Source organism: Oncorhynchus masou, chromosome 31 (genome assembly GCF_036934945.1).
Source record: "Oncorhynchus masou masou isolate Uvic2021 chromosome 31, UVic_Omas_1.1, whole genome shotgun sequence".
NCBI lineage: Eukaryota > Metazoa > Chordata > Actinopteri > Salmoniformes > Salmonidae > Oncorhynchus > Oncorhynchus masou.
The window spans coordinates 35,791,541-35,807,801 of NC_088242.1; the positions used below are offsets into that span (position 1 = coordinate 35,791,541).

The 16,261-nt window shown below is 41.5% G+C and overlaps 1 pseudogene; it reads right to left on the reverse strand.

The window, feature by feature from the left end:
* Positions 1 to 8,448: 8,448 nt before the first annotated feature.
* On the reverse strand, positions 8,449 to 13,493 carry LOC135524942 (uncharacterized; annotated as a pseudogene).
* Positions 13,494 to 16,261: the final 2,768 nt, after the last annotated feature.

Consider the following 16,261-nt stretch of genomic DNA (forward strand, 5'->3'; position numbering starts at 1 on the left):
TATGGAAGCAATATTTACCACCCGAAACAAACTATTCTCTCCCAATAGAGCAGAAGCTGTTGAAGCGTTAACCAATAAGACCAACATTGTCAAAACAGAGGACCCTCAAGTGAAAGATGAAAAGGGAATTGTAGTAGAGGATAGACATTTGCTTTATTCATTTTCAGTGCCAAGGCCAAGCTACAGCCAGATAGAGCCACAGGCAACAGGTGACATTTATCCAATGGAAAACATCCTCGCCAACGGATTAATAGAAAGGGCAGAAAAAGAGAAAGAACGTATGGTGGTAGAAAAAGAGAAGGAGCATGTTAAAGAGCAAGGCAGGTTTAAGCATATATTTTCAGCGAGACAGAACAACTATATTAAAAGCCAAAGATATGCACTGATGGAGAATGGTGAGGAAGAGCAGGAGGAGGAAGATTTAGCACCTAAAATGGAGGTGAATAACAAGAAAGACATAGATAAGGAAGTACAGGATGCAGAGAAGTCAGTGCACAAAGAAAGGAAAGATAGTGAAAATATAATAAGCGACTTACATGCACTTAAAGAGCTGGAGAAGGCTCGATTGGGTGGACGCCATAGCAAGGACGGTGAGAATTTGAAGCCCAAGCCAATGATAGATGGGGAGGCAAAAGCGAAAAACGATTTAATTTCAAGGGAGCTTAGGAACATTAAAAGGGGCATTCTTTCTATGCGAGGAAACACGTTCGCTAAAAAAGAGGCATTTGCGAATAAAGAGAAGGAGCAAGCTAGGCGTGATGTATTCTCAAAGATAGACAACAACGTGGTTGTAAACAAATCTTTGATCAATGACAATTACGACAAGGCTAAAATGGCACTCGAGGAAATCATATCGGATCGAGCAGAGAAACGTAAAAATCAAGTGTTTAGTAATAAAGAAGGTGAAAACAATAGAGTCCCTGATGAGAACCCTGATGAGAGTTATAATGTTAGAGTCCAAAAGAGTAGACCAGCTAGACAGGATTATATCAGGAAAGCAACAGAGGGGAAACAAAATGAGGTAAGAGGGAGGCTAGGGGATCTGAAGGATCATCATCAGATACAAGGAATTCTTTCCCAGACCGAGACAAAACTTGGCGAAAATCACAGATTCGGTGCCACAATCTACACTGAACAAAATAAACTGGCAACAAGATATATCAGGGAGGAGCAAGTGCAAGGAAACACAATCAATAATGTCAGTGACAAACAAAAACACAATATTAGATCTGGCAAATACCCAGCAGAGGAGAGTGATAGAACCATAGCTAAACAGCTATCAGTTGAAACAAGAGACGACACCTCTAGAAACGATGAGGTCGTCACAGAGGAGAGTCAACGGGACGCACCAGTTATCAAACCAAAGGTACCACCGAGGAGCAAGAAAGGGAGCATTAAGAAAGAATACAGCTCAGAGAAGGAGAAAGAATGTGCAAATGTAATGGACATAATTGAGGAGAGCACAAAGAACAAGGACTTTTCAATTAGGGATAGTAAAAATGAAAACATTCTACGAAAAGAGAACACACACGCAAGGGGCAAGGTCTCAAGTAAGGAGGCCCTCGATGCAAAGATACAAGCTGATCAACAAACGGATGCACTTGAAATGGAGAAGACAGCTGAGCAAGGAGAGTACTCAAAGTATCCACATGAGGCAAATACCTGTTTTTCCCCCAGTGAGGAGAAGGAAAAAGAAATGAAGGCTCTATTAAATGAAAGGCAAACTAACACACTTCCTCGGAAGAAACTCAAAGCAGAGAAAATACAACACAATATTGAACAACAGGAACAACTGTGTGTGAGAAGGAAGGCCCCTTTAAAACCAGACAAGGATCATTCAAAACCTTCAAACCAAGTAAACACCAGTACTGAGGATGAATCAATTATGAAAAAAGATAGCATGAAAAAGATTCAAGCAACTGAAGAGTCTGACAAATCAGTTAGGGTTTGTGAAGATATTGTACATGTTGATGAAGTACTTGACCAAGATATTAGAGAAACATTAGTGTCCCCGTCGTCAAATGGCAGTAGTATAAATCCAAGTCAACAGAATCAAACCAGTATGTCCCCGAAGTCATCATATTTCTTTGTCGAAAATACATTGCAAAGAAACCTTGAAACTGACTCAAACATCTATCATTCTTTGGAGAATTTGATTGCAAAATTTGAGGAGGTTGAGGAAGGAGTAAAGGATGGTCCAGAACTTGTGAGAGGGGATTTGGAGAGGAGGACAGAAGTGGAGTATTACTCTGTAAGTGATCATGAAAATGAGGACGTTGAAGACAAGCCAGTAGTTCGTCCCAGGCGAGACAGAGAAACATCCCTGAAGGAGGAAAATGGGCCGAGAGCCAGAGAGATGGACAAAAGAGGATGGTTCCAGAGCCCGATGGACAACACAAACAATCAAACGCCAACATCTCAGTCCAACGTCTCTTCGCCCGTTCTGGGGAAACCGTCTCTATTCAAAGTGAAAGACAACATATTAAATGATCATGCCTCGCCTGTAACCAAGACAGTGAAACCGGTTCTGGACAAGACAAACCATGACCCATCACAGCGTGCACCCTGGTCACCCAGGGAGAGCTTGAGTGGCTCTGAGAAAAGCGAGGAAGAGCATCTCGATCTTCCAAAAACATCCATTGAAATGCAGTCACCCGATAATGCCGTCACCACACCAGACAAACACTTCAAACCCAAAGAGATGGCATCTCCCCACTCTTCACACTCACTGCTGTCTCCCTCAAAACTAACCCCCGAGCACAATCGGAAAGGCCAACGTGCGCCGTGGTCACCCAGGGAGAGCTTAAATGGCTCTGAGAGGGGCGAGGAAGACCATCTTGAAATCCCTGAGCTCCATGCTGCTACCATCACAACAGACAAACACCTCAAACCAAGAGAGACTGCATCTCACCACTCACCACTCACCCCACTGTCTCCCTCAAAACTGACCCCCGAAAACAGCCAAAAGGCCAACAATACGGGTCTTTCCTCACAGTCACACAGGAATATAACAACATTCAAGGCTAAGCCCATCATCAGAAGAAAGGACAAGCACAATGGATACAGCTGATGACACCCCAGACGTTTACAAGGTGCCCAGCGAGAGGTCCGGTTCTGTCTGCCGCGCCAACGACACCCAAGGCCCCGGCAGACCCCCCGTGGTGCCTCCCAAGTCCGAGAAGGCCCTCTTCAAAGCCATGAAGCTGACCACCAAGAGGATCCAAAAGGAAGAGAAGGAAAGTCAACCGCAAAAGAGCAGTACTAAGAGCTGTAGTCGTAGAAGTGACAAAAACAAGAGGGATAAATCATTGGAGCAGAAAAGTAGTAGTAGTGATATTAGTGAGAAACATCGTACTAGAGGGAAGCAACATCAGGAGAGGACAGAACACAGCAGCCGTGGCAGTGAGAAGCACAGCCGTGGTGAATCAGAGCATCAAGGCCGTAGTCGTGAAAAGCACAGGCACAATGAATCAGAGAGCCAGGCCCGTAACAGTGAGAAGCACCACAATGGTGTACCCGAACATCAGAGCCATAGCAGTGAGAAGTCCTGGCAAGAAAGAACAGAGCCCAGCCGTCGTGGTAGTGAGGAAAACAGGCATGGGGAATCGACGCGTCAAGAATGCAGCAGTGACAATCAGAGACATGGAGGATCCGAGCGTCAAAGCCGTAACCGTGGCAAACAATGTTGTGGCGAATCAGAGTGCCATAGGAGTGAGAAACACAGCCGCGACAAGCCAGAACAGAGATTCCGTAGCAGTGACAGAGCTGTCAGTGAGCATAAAAGTCCAAACGGTGAGAGATCCATGACTGGGAGACAACAGCGCCTTAGAGCTCAGAGCATGGACAGACACATTGGTAATAAAGCAGAAGAGAGAATTCGTAGCAGTGAGACATCTCCTAGGGAAAGACCGGAGCCGAGGAGTCAGCGTATTGAGAAGTCCATTAGGGATGAGCTGTCTCAGAGGGGCCGAGCCCGCGAGAGATCCAACAGAGAGAAACTAGAACACAGAAACCACAGTGTTGATTCCTATGCCAGTGGCGTTATAGACTTGACATCACCTCACCCTAATCTATCCCGCCAGTCAAGTTACACCGGCCAGTTCTCCCGTCAATCCAGCATCGAGCACCGTTATGCCTCCTTCCCAATGACCCAACGGAAGTTATTGCAGGACCCAGACTCTGGGCAGTACTTTGTAGTCGACATGCCCGTCCAGGTCAAGACGAAGACCTTCTTTGATCCAGAAACTGGGAATTACGTGCAGCTACCTATTCAACCTCCAGAAGGCCCCACAATGGAGGTGATGAACGCACCTATGGTGCTCTACCAAGGTTCCTTTGTCCCAGTGCCTGTCTCATCCATCCCATCACAGAAGTCCACTGTCCACCCCTCACAACTGGACCAGGAAGACTTTGAACGGATGCGGGAAAGGCAGCGATATAAACACAACGGCGAAGGCCATCCCTACCTAGAGCCAGTGTATGGCTCACAAGACCACATGCTAGGGGAGTTCTTAGGCACTGAGGACCTTTATGACTGTATGAACTGATAGGGCTTTTATCAAAAGTTTAATGTTGAAGTGGAGTGTTAATTTGCATTTGTGGTTTATTCGAGCTACTGTAGAGTTAAATGGCATTTGGGAGTGTCTGACCACAGGGATTTATGTATGATTAAGATATGATTCTTAAATGTTTTTTGATGGAAAATGACAGCATAAAGAAAAAGACATGGAAGTTCTATGTACATAAGTATTTTCACACGTAGACAGGAAGTTTGGTTGTAAATCTTGAGAGGATTTCTATGAATATAATTGAAGTGGTGTTTCACCTCTTTTCATGAATTGTTGTAATTGTTTTATTGATGTCAAGTTTTGCTTTTTGGGACTTTTTTTCACACAAAGCTGTTTGTCCTCACAAATAACACAATTGACAGATTTTTTTTTTTTATTTAAACAAAAAGGACACATTATGTTTTGATCTACGTTTCAGTAGTCATTACCAATATCAGTTTCGTTATTTTCACTCTAATATACAGTATGCACTGTGTTTTGCATGCACGAGTTTAAATATTTCATGCAACTGAATATTGAAAGTCACATATTCTGTTTCATACTTATATCATAAAATGTATGGTATTTACATTTATTGTAAGTGCCAATAATTGATCATTTTAACATGATTGGAAATACTTGGAGATACTTGGAAAGTTTGGCAGTATTTTGGATTTAATGACTAGATAAAGCAGGGCTACATTTTGTTTTTGTAAATCATTCCAATAAAAAAAACTTCTGAAGAACTAGGGTTATTATTTGTTGTAATTTCATAATCTTGATGTTGTAAAAATATATATAGTTTACATTTCAAAAAGTGATTTTTATCAATTTTAAAATGGCTTACCTTTTCGTAGGTAGCAAGACTTGATGATCAGGCCTACACTGCACTTATTACACCGCATTGTAATGCTTTTCCATTTTGTTTGGTTCATCTCAATTTATGGTGAGAGATCTTTTACTGTGAATGCAAGATTGGCTTTTTAAATGTGAAACTCAGCCCTCTGGCGCCATCTAGTGTGTATTGTTCATTACATTGAAGATGGAAATCGCAAACCTAGTGTATGATGTAGCAAACAAACAACAAGATGAAACCACATTTGTAGGCCAACACGATATAGTTACTAGGATATCAGTCTTTCATATGATCTTTCATATAGTTACATATCCATCCCATAACAGTGTTTCTTAATCTTGTTTTACATTTATGTTTTTGGCTAGCACTACACAGCTGATTCAAATGATTAACTCATCAAGTTGTTGTGATTTGAATCAAGGGCGTACAAAAATGTAGCATCTTAATTTGAGCCAGTTTGCAACAGCGGGAAAAATAATCCTGCAGCAACAGGAAATGTGAATTATTATGTGGATTATAATGGACATTTTTGCAGGGGTTCATACATTTTATCAACCTCTAAAATCTATAAATTTAAAGGAAAGTTATTCTGCGACAGGGTGATCAAATGAAGATCCTACATCGGTAGTGCTAAGGCAGAAACAAAAATATGAGCCCATTGGGTCGCCCCCTCATTATGACAACCATGACACAAAAATATGTTGATAATGGTATGTGCTTGAAAAGAAGGCCAGCATTCGTAATATAGCAATAACCTCTAATTGTAAAAGGTTTATCTTTCAGGGCAATTATAAACCAACCGGACGCTTAATTTCAGGACCTTGGTCGGTGACACGGGGACTTCCATCAGGCCTACTGCCATTGTACGGCCTCAAAGCCTTTTCAAATATCAATACAAACATGTTAAATTGCAACAACCAACTTTTATTTCTTACAAAAACATACATTTATCACTGTTAATATTTTCAATTCAACAAAGATTTCTGAAAGCTGTTCAAAACGAAACCGTATCGTCATACTGTTTCAGAACCACGTTTTCCTCCTCATTGAAGAGCTTTAGAGCGTGCATGACAGACTGCAGAGTCGCGAGATTCGTGGCACGGAAACTCTTTCCGAGTGGGAACGGACAGGAGCTCTTGCAGTAGTAAGCATTGTAACCCCGTGGAGAAATGATCCAGCCAGCCCAGCCGATTACCTCGAAGTCCACAAAGAGGGGGATCCGCTGGCATGACATGGGGCGGCTGCGGGGATAACTTGGTGCTGCGCATTTCCGCCTGCTCCTGCTGTCTTGAGGCGATACCTTCGGACTGTCAGGTGTTGTGACGTGGCTGAAATGTCCGACAAAAATGTAAATGAGAAATAAATATCAGTATTTTAATCATCTTTGACGGTTACAACAGCAAAACTCCACATTTCTCAGAATATAACTAGATAATTGACAGCCGAGCAATATGGTTGTTGAAATGTCTGGGCTAAACGTTCTATGATGAACGAAGTCCAATTCATAGCAAAGAATCAGAGAAACATTTATTTTCAAAATGTAATTATCCCTGTTTGTTTCATTCAGACCTGCAAATAGTCATAGGCACATTATTAAGTTTAATCATCCCGCACACCAGTTTATAAAACATGTAATGAACAAAATGAAAGACAGCTACAAAAGTTAACGTGTTCAAAGAGTCGTGGTCGAAAAATATGAGGTCATTTGGCGTTCCCTTATGGTGCAAATGACTCCAAAACCTATAAAAGCCCGCCATTGCAGATTGTCTTCATAAATCCATCAGACATGGACACCCACTGCATCAACTTGGAGAAGAGAACCGGACCTGAGGATTGGCGCTTCGAGGTCACACTGCCACCTGCAGTGGACCCAGTGCATCTTCAGAGACCCTTGCAAAGGGCCTTACAAAAGAGATCCAGAAGACAATTAAGGAACTGCTGGACTCCGGTGTGGGCACTGGCAACTGGCGCAGCTCCCAATGTTCACGACATGAAGCTCACTCCAGAGATCCTGGAGGTGATTGAGACCTCTGGTGCACGTGGAACCGGCACCCCGCCCAGCTGACCATTCTATGTATTGCTGCGGCTGCCCTGTAACTAAGCGCCGACTCAGATGTACTACCAAACGGAGAACTGGTTGAGCTACACCGAGCAGGCTACGTCCAAGGACGAGGAGGGATGATGGCTATTAATCTTTTTTTTTATCTATTGATGTAAGGTTGAAGGTCTGTAGGCTTTGCACATAGTGGGGTCCATAATGAAATACATAAATAATACAAATACTGAGCTATATTTTATGCTAAAAAAACACATGAAATAGTATTTTATTTACATTTACATTTAAGTCATTTAGCAGACGCTCTTATCCAGAGCGACTTACAAATTGGAATTTTTATACTAAAACAATTGCTCAGAGAAAGAGAATTAAGACCTTAACAAATAATTTTAAAAATCACAAAAAGATAGTGGTCAAAATGATTGACACTCCTGTATTCAATACTCCATAGCAACAAAAAAAAAGCTCTATTGTCACATACACTAGATAGATGCAGTGAAATGTGTTGTTTTCCAAGGTAGGCCACAGTAGTACGGTGACCCTGGAGCAAAGTATGGTTAAGTGCCTTGCTCAAGGGCACATCGACAGATTTTTCACCTTGTCACTTCGGGTATTCAAACTGGCCACCCAACGCTTTAATGACTAGGTTACCTGCCACCCACTCTTCACCAAGTACCAGGACATTTTAGAACAGGAGGCTGACACTTGGCCGCAAGTGGATCGTCCAGCAACACAATAACCCCAAGCCTTAATCAAATTACACAAATAAATGGTTAATTGACCACAAAATAAATGTTACAATGGCCATCTCAGTCTCCGGACTTGAACCCCATTGAAAACCGGTGGTTTGAATTAAAAAAAAAGGGCAGTCCATACCCGCAGACTAAGGATATCAAGGATCTGGAAATTATCTGCATGGGGGAATTTCCCTCCCAATGTGTTCTCCAATCTCATAAAACATTTTAGAAATAAGATCGGGGTTGTTATCCTCACAAAGGGAGGGTGCCTGAGTATTGAAAACAGGGGTGTCAAATACTTTGACCACTTTTTTCTTTGAGGAATTGTATTAGTATATCAGAATATAATTCCCCCCCTTTGTTTGTGTGTGTGTGTGGGGGAGGGGGGGGGTGCATACAATATAGCTCAGTATTTGTATTATGTTGCTCATCTTTATCAAGGGTGTCAATAATTATGTACCCCACAGTTGTTCTGTGTCTGAATTTATATAAACAATGAAATTCTGACCAGCTAGTTTACCTTGATTTAGTGATCGATTAGTGGTCGAGCATCTTCCATCGCCTGAGAATATAACTACTGTAGGTAGGCATTCTCCTCGGGTGATTCTCCCTGTCTCTCAGAAGACGGCAGGACTGACTCAATCCACTTACCCGATGGCAGTGTAATACCAACCTGAATTCCATTATTCTTCTCGCTGTTAAGAATCCTGCAAATCCACTTGGACACCTGTCATTGGGGAAACAAAATATGTGATTAAAATATTGAAAAAGTCAAGTTTAAATATGATTTGCTGAGATAAAACGTGACGCGATATTCTTACCATTTGTGTGACGTTTGTAGACTTTCCATCCCTGAGTGTATAAAGGCAACAGTCGTGACGTGATTAGATTCCATCTCCAAGGTTTCGCTCTGCTGTCTAACACCTCATAGAGGTCTACCTTTGCGCAAAACATGCATTAGGCTAAACAGTACACTAATTATATCGAGTTTTTTCAACACGGTTAAAAGTCTATATTTCCAACTAACCTTGTAGAAATGGGGTCCATATGACTTCTCAAGGAAAAGTTGTTGTTTTTGCCTGAACCAGTGAAATTATACATAGATCATGCTCTAATCTCTACCAAATGAGGATACATTTAAGGAATTAAACCTTCCACCAACATGCCCTGCGTAAAACTATAATGAATTGTGTTCAAATAACAAGTCTGCAAGTTTTCCCCTTTAAGATAATTTAACTCTTTTTTTCTTCATTATTTTCAAACATGCTTGGGCACAAAAGTAACATCAGCCGTGCGTAAGTATGCGTTTGTTGATAACGCACTTCTGTCCTCGAAGCTCCGCACCACATTGCCCTCAAAATTTTCCTGGTTACCGGGACTCCACTGTTCCACTGCGTTGAACAAGTCCAACATGATCTGGGGTGCCTTTTTATGAGGCATTGTAGAACTCTGAGGCAAATCCGAAGAATTTAACAATTCGTCTATCTTCTTAGCCGACTTTTTTTTATATCCAAAACGGTTGTCTTTCCCAACAGTTTCGCTGGATTCTTCGTCTAATATAGTTAAATGTAGTTTCTTCGTCTAATATAGTTATATAGATATAGTTAACATGGCCACGGTTCTACGCTGTAATATGGGGACGAGACAGACGCATCAAGCTTGTAATATCATTCAAGCGATAGCCTACTGAGTCCGAATGGTTATGGGTCAGTGATTAAGCTATCACCGCTGTTGGTCGGCACTGTCCTGAGTGTGATGGACGATTGGACCATTGGAGCTCTATGAATGAATGTATAATGGATTTAAATACTGAAGCAGCACCCCCTCAAACAGACAATTAATAATTTGACCAACAGATTGCAGGTTGGCCCAAATAAGAGGGTAATTTTACCTATTCGTCTGACCCAACCGCTTTCCCTTTTCACAAAAGATACATTATTAAATTGTTATGAAATCGAATGGAAATTGAAAACTAAACTTGATAAGACACGACGTGATAAGTAAATAACTAGGCCTGTTGATCTCTCACATTATACCTTAATTTTAAAATATCCTATGGTTTAGATTATTCACGCTGCGAGTAGCAAAAATACGAAATGACGTCTTCGCATCATGAACTGGAAGACAACTTTTTTTCTCAGGATGTTCTCGCTGATTTCTGTAGTGTGTTTTCAGTTATCTGTAATGAGGCCTGTTGGCCCTCAAATGAACGAGAGTACACAAACCTATGACGCAAATGAAAACGGAGGTTTTACTTGTCCTTTCGCCGGACTCTCCGTTTGGGCATTGTCTGTTGATTGACTCACAGGATGACGTACTAATGAATGGAGGTGTCACCAAATCCAATGATCTGTGTATACGCATTTTAAATGATTCGTGGATTGTCTTCAATCAAGGGTGATGAAGAAAACAAATTCTTAAAACCATCTCACTGATCAATGGGGCTTCCACTTACAATGTATTTAATCAATTCAAAGTCATCTGCTACAAAATGATGATCCCCTCATTTGGAGGCAATTATTATCAGTCACGGGCCTGCCTTGTTATTACGCAATTGGGCCCGCACGTGGCCGTCCATGGGCAGACGATGTCTATGCGAATTTATTGAATTGGATGTATCAAACATTTCACCCTATATTTTCCATTATGCATATCGATCATAATACCGAAAAGCATATTTGCCAGACACCCACAACACGGGCATAAAAACGTTTAATAAACAGCAGTGAAAGTGGACAGTTGTACATTGGACCCTGCATATGTGTAATTGACAGCGCATGGTACATGGAACCCTCCTCTGTGGCCAATACACTTGAATTTGTGGGATCACCTGAAACGTTTTGATTGACCATGTACCTATTACTGATAAACTTGAAGACAAGCCATATGACGTGGATGGCATCTCATAGCACGTTATTTTGCATCGGATCGTATAATAGCGACCTTATCTCTGCCTTGGTTCTTGGTTGAATGCCAGTAGTCTCATGTATGCAGTAGATGGCGCCATTGGCCAAAGCATAAATTGGTGCTTGTTACTCACTTTGCATGAGCCTCTGACGTAATCATATTAGGGGATCCTTGTCACGGAGTGGGCAATAACTTAGTAAAAATATTGCACATTTCCCTTATCAACCAATCTGTCAATTCATGATCATTCATGTTAATAACATAACACTTTATTATTGGAAATTAGCATATTTTAGCACATTTGGATAGCCTGCTTGTAGGAGAGATGAGATTGAAAATTGTACAACAGTTACAGACCTGCCTATGGCAAGGTCCAAGGTGAGGGTGTGGGCCTTTAACAGTCAGGAGTCTCCCACAGGGCTGCAAGGTCTAACCCCCCAAAATAGGGGCACTGGGGCAGGGTGCTAGAGGCTACATCTGAGAGCACTATCCATGTGTTAATGACCTCCCCTGTCCCCTCTATGTTAAACACTTCTGTAGGCCAACCAAAAACACATGGAAATAATTGTAAAACTAATGTGAGTGCTGATGTTGTTCTATTAGATATGTGAGTAGAAAATACAATCGTTGCTAAAGTGGAAACATACCTTCACGGCATGGTGTTTTGTGTTCTTAGTGACTCCATTCCCTGTGACCTAAAAGTAAGTGCAGGACAGGGGTCTAGAGGTCAAACGTGGTTCAATGCTGCGAGAGAAGCCCATTAGGTTACAGAAGCTACAGACCCTTTTCCTCATTGCTCTTAGTCAAGTTTTCCCCTTGTTTGTCAAGTTGAGCAACTTTCCTTTGATTAGTCCCCCTCTTATCAAATAAATGTGTTTATATGTTTATGAAGGTGTTTCCTATAAGTATAGACATGCTGTATTTGTGACTGTGTAAAAAGGGTCATGTGAACTAACTCACTTTTTGTACATTGTGCTGGTCCGTACAATTTACCTTATTTTAGCACCCAAAAAACGTAGTACTTCCAGATCAACTGTAATGTCAATACCATTGTAAAGCACAATTTCTCCCGTTTCCAACAAAATCAATGATGAGACCCTTCATGATGCACATCTCTGCATGATTCTTGAAGGCAATGAGCTCCATCGGGTCTTTTTAAAAATGGCGGGTGGGGAAGCAAAACCTAGTGATAGAGAGAAGGAGAGATGTCGTGTGGGGAAACGGCTTTTTTCGCTCGATCTGTCCAACTTATCACCTTATCGCCTTTAAAATGTAAATAAAACATTATAAAGAGTTTATATAATGTGTCATTACATACCTATTTGAAGGTTTGTGTTGAATTTTAATCAGATTTTCAGGGCGGTGCTAAAGTGATCTTCAGAAGTAAACAGCGGCCTTTGAGAGTCATGATAGCTTGCAGTGATGATACAAAAAATCCCCCTTACCCTGTCCCTGTCCCTTTCTTGTTTTTAAACGGTGAGAGAAGTGCTCCACCTGGTGGAGAGAGGCTGTAAGACAGAATGAGTTGCTTTATGCGTGCTGTACGTTATGCCATGGCACGTCACGATGGAACGTACAGCGTCGGAGGGGTCCGTTTTTTCCAATACTATAGAGCCATTACCATGTCAATCAACGCTTGGATAGAAACGTAGTTCACACCCCAGATTTTTATGTCAACACAGTCGCTACAGTCCCATTAATTTTCTTTGCAGCCTTGTTTGAATGTCGCGGTTGCGCACATTTGTAGGGAATGGGGTCTCTAGGCAAGAAGCAGCGAAGTTATAGAATGCAAAATCAGGTGTAGGTTTGTTAAATGAGGTGATACAAAATTAAGCTTGCAAAATTATTTTGGAAAATATTCAAAACAACAGTCAAAACAAACTAAAAATACACACAAAATAATTTAATGGATTAGGCCTAAATAGGCATTCCTGCCAATAGATGTGGGGCCTACCAGGACATGACCAGCCTCCCCATGAGGAACTTATTTCAACACTGGTAAAGATAACAGCAAAACACAGGTATATCTATATATATATATATCTATATATATCTATATATATATCTATATCTATATCTATATCTATCTATCTATATATATATGGACCCAGCCATTATACCAATGTGCCCCACAATCTAATTACATATTTAAAAATATACAAACTAGCACAATCCCATAACACACAGTTATCATAATAAGTTGTCTAGACCATACACTGGGTAAACACATTTTCATCCTACATTTAGAGTACTCTTATCACACAAATTAGTTTCACATAGGCTTAATTTCAAACAAAACAGAGTGGGGCGCACACCCGTTTTGGCCACAAATACTGGCACTCATCAGCGTGCGCTCCAGACACGGTGGAGTAGGCCGACAGGTCCAGCATGCCGGCAACAATCGAGGATACAGTATGTAATGAGATGACATGAGATAAAGGAAACCTCTCCCTGCTAAGTGTTTGGGAATGTTATTGAGCCTTTAAACACAGCATCCACTCGGATAATCAAAAAGGCAGATTCAAATGACATAGAATAGTAGAAGAAACAAATATGTTTGCTCAACAAAATAAAACCGGCAATGTTAGCAAGCTTAAAATGAAACAGGGCTGTAAATAATGTCTGGCATTTGGGAAAACGACAATGATCAATGCATAACGTGCAGGGGGAAATGAATAGGCAAGATAACGTGCATTCAACTATTTAGAGGGATAAATGCATATCGGGGGTGGAGTGACTAGACTTCAACTTGCATTCTCACCTCCAATCACCCAAATCAGTTCATTTGAATTTCAGAAAGTGGCCAAGCCCCAGGTAAACATTTCTATTGTCTATGATTTATTTACATTCAGTACTACACCACATCCCCACACCTCTGACGAATCAAAGTCAAGCACATGTAATTGCCCTGTTAAGGTAACATGATAGGCTACTTGAGATGCCTCCAAAAAAAAAACTCTGCATTCCCCAAATATCAGCGCTAGCAGGGGTGCTGCTGTATTTTGGTGTACTGTGGGGGCTTTCTGGCATTCGGTAACCTCGTTTCACTGAGTGGGAAAGCATATCTCTGTCTTACCCCGACACTGCACCACATAAATGAAGAAGAGACATTGGATCCAGACATCATCCCTAATCCCAAAAAATGTCTAGTCCCCATTCATCTTCATTATATTGAAGAGGGAAAGGCAGGAACATAGTGTGTCTGAAAGCAGACAGAAGTGGAGAGGGGTTGTCGTTTTTTTACAGGGCTACCGAGACAGAGTTACTCTCTCCTCTCTCCTGTCTGTCTTTAGCAGCAGACTCTGGGACAGCCATGGGGATCAGCCTTGCCACCTAATACGGCTATATTTAAGACTGGAACCAGACACTGACACTTTAATGAGATAGAGATTAGGAGTATTTATTATGTCGAAACAGCCTGGAAATGGAAAAGAGGGGAGACTGTGGAATGGTGGGTTAAGAGTGCGACAGTATGCACCTAGTATCTCCATTTCAGAAGAGCCCTGGAGTATCCCCTAAAACCCTGTTAACCCTTGCCCACCTATACTAATCGAAGTGGACAAATGTGGACTGTCAGAGAGTCTTCCAAAAATGTTGTGGCTGTCTCGTCTCCACCTCCCTGCATTGAATAGTTCCTCTGCTTTCGACAGACCATCTGCTTCAATGGGTTAGTGGACCCACTGGTATCTCTGTGTCTGATCCACCTTTCAACACCTCATACCTGGCACAGGAGCAGCCCCCCACCCTCCAAAACAAAACCACACACACTTGCTGCTGACCACCCGGTCACTGAGAGACACGTCGGCATATGGTAAACAAACAACCCTGAGCAATGTTGACGGAGAAGTGTTGGGTGCTGTTTGTTGGTGAATTCAGGAAGGAGGGAAATTGACTATTTTATCTGTATGTTGATTACTGTTTGTTGTTGTGGATGACACTTCTTCAGCTTTTACACTGTCCAGTGGCAATTTTTGCATGTAAATCTTAGTGCCCACAAACTATTAACCTGTTGAGTGTAGGGGGTAGTATTTTGATGTTTGGATGAAAAACGTACCCAAATGAAACTGCCTATTTCTCAGGTCTCAGAATCTAGAATATGCATATAATTGTCAGATTAGGATGAAAACACTCTAAAGTTTCCAAAACTGTCAAAATATTGTCTGTGAGTATAACATAACTGATATTGCAGGCGAAAACCTGAGGAAAATCCAACCCGGAAGTGCGGTTTTTCCTGAAAGCTCTCTGTTCCATTGCCTGCCTTCGCTCCATTTAAAAGGGATATCAACCAAATTCATTTTCCTATGGCTTCCACATGTTGTGAACAGTCTTTAGACATAGTTTCAGGCTTTTATTTTGAAAAATGAGCGAAAAGATCACATCTCGTCATTGGATGGCTGGGTGCCAGCAGCATTTTGCATGCGCAGCGGCAGAACTATTTTCAGTGACTCCTTACCACTGCTACACCTGGCTATCAGCGGAGCCTTGTCTGGCAGCGACACAGTTCATTCAGCCTCATTTACTGCCTTTAAAAAAACATAGCTGATATGGCTGACTTGCTTAAACAAATGTGGTTTCTACTGACAATTGAGATGTACAAACTATTGCATAAGGGAACAATAAGTGTGTAAGAGGAAAATTTGATTAAATTAATGAGCGAGCTAAAATGGGCGTAGTCAATATAACTATTTGTTAAGCACTTTTGAAATGTAGAGCAACAGAATTCAGAACATGGGCCGTTCTGACAGTGTTGTCCCTGTACACCAAGTCAGAACCGTAGGATAAATAAAGGGGCATGTAAGCAGGCAATGAAAGCTCTTACAATATTCAATGATTACATTTCTCTAAAACAGGCTATAGACTACATGTGCATCACCAAGTCAGAACAGTAGGCTAAGTTATTAGAGGGAAAGGGACCAAATGATTAGGGTGAGGCACATGGGCCACTAACAGTTTAGTACACAACATACACTTAGTGTTACTTTCTTAGCTGCAGTATACATATACCCCTGGCATATTACATATTTTACAGTGCAAATTATTCAGAGCCCTTCAATATTTCCACATTTTGTTACATTACAGCCATATTCTAAATTTGATTAAATAAAAACATGTCCTCATCAATCTACACAGGATACCCTATATGACAAAGTGAAAACAG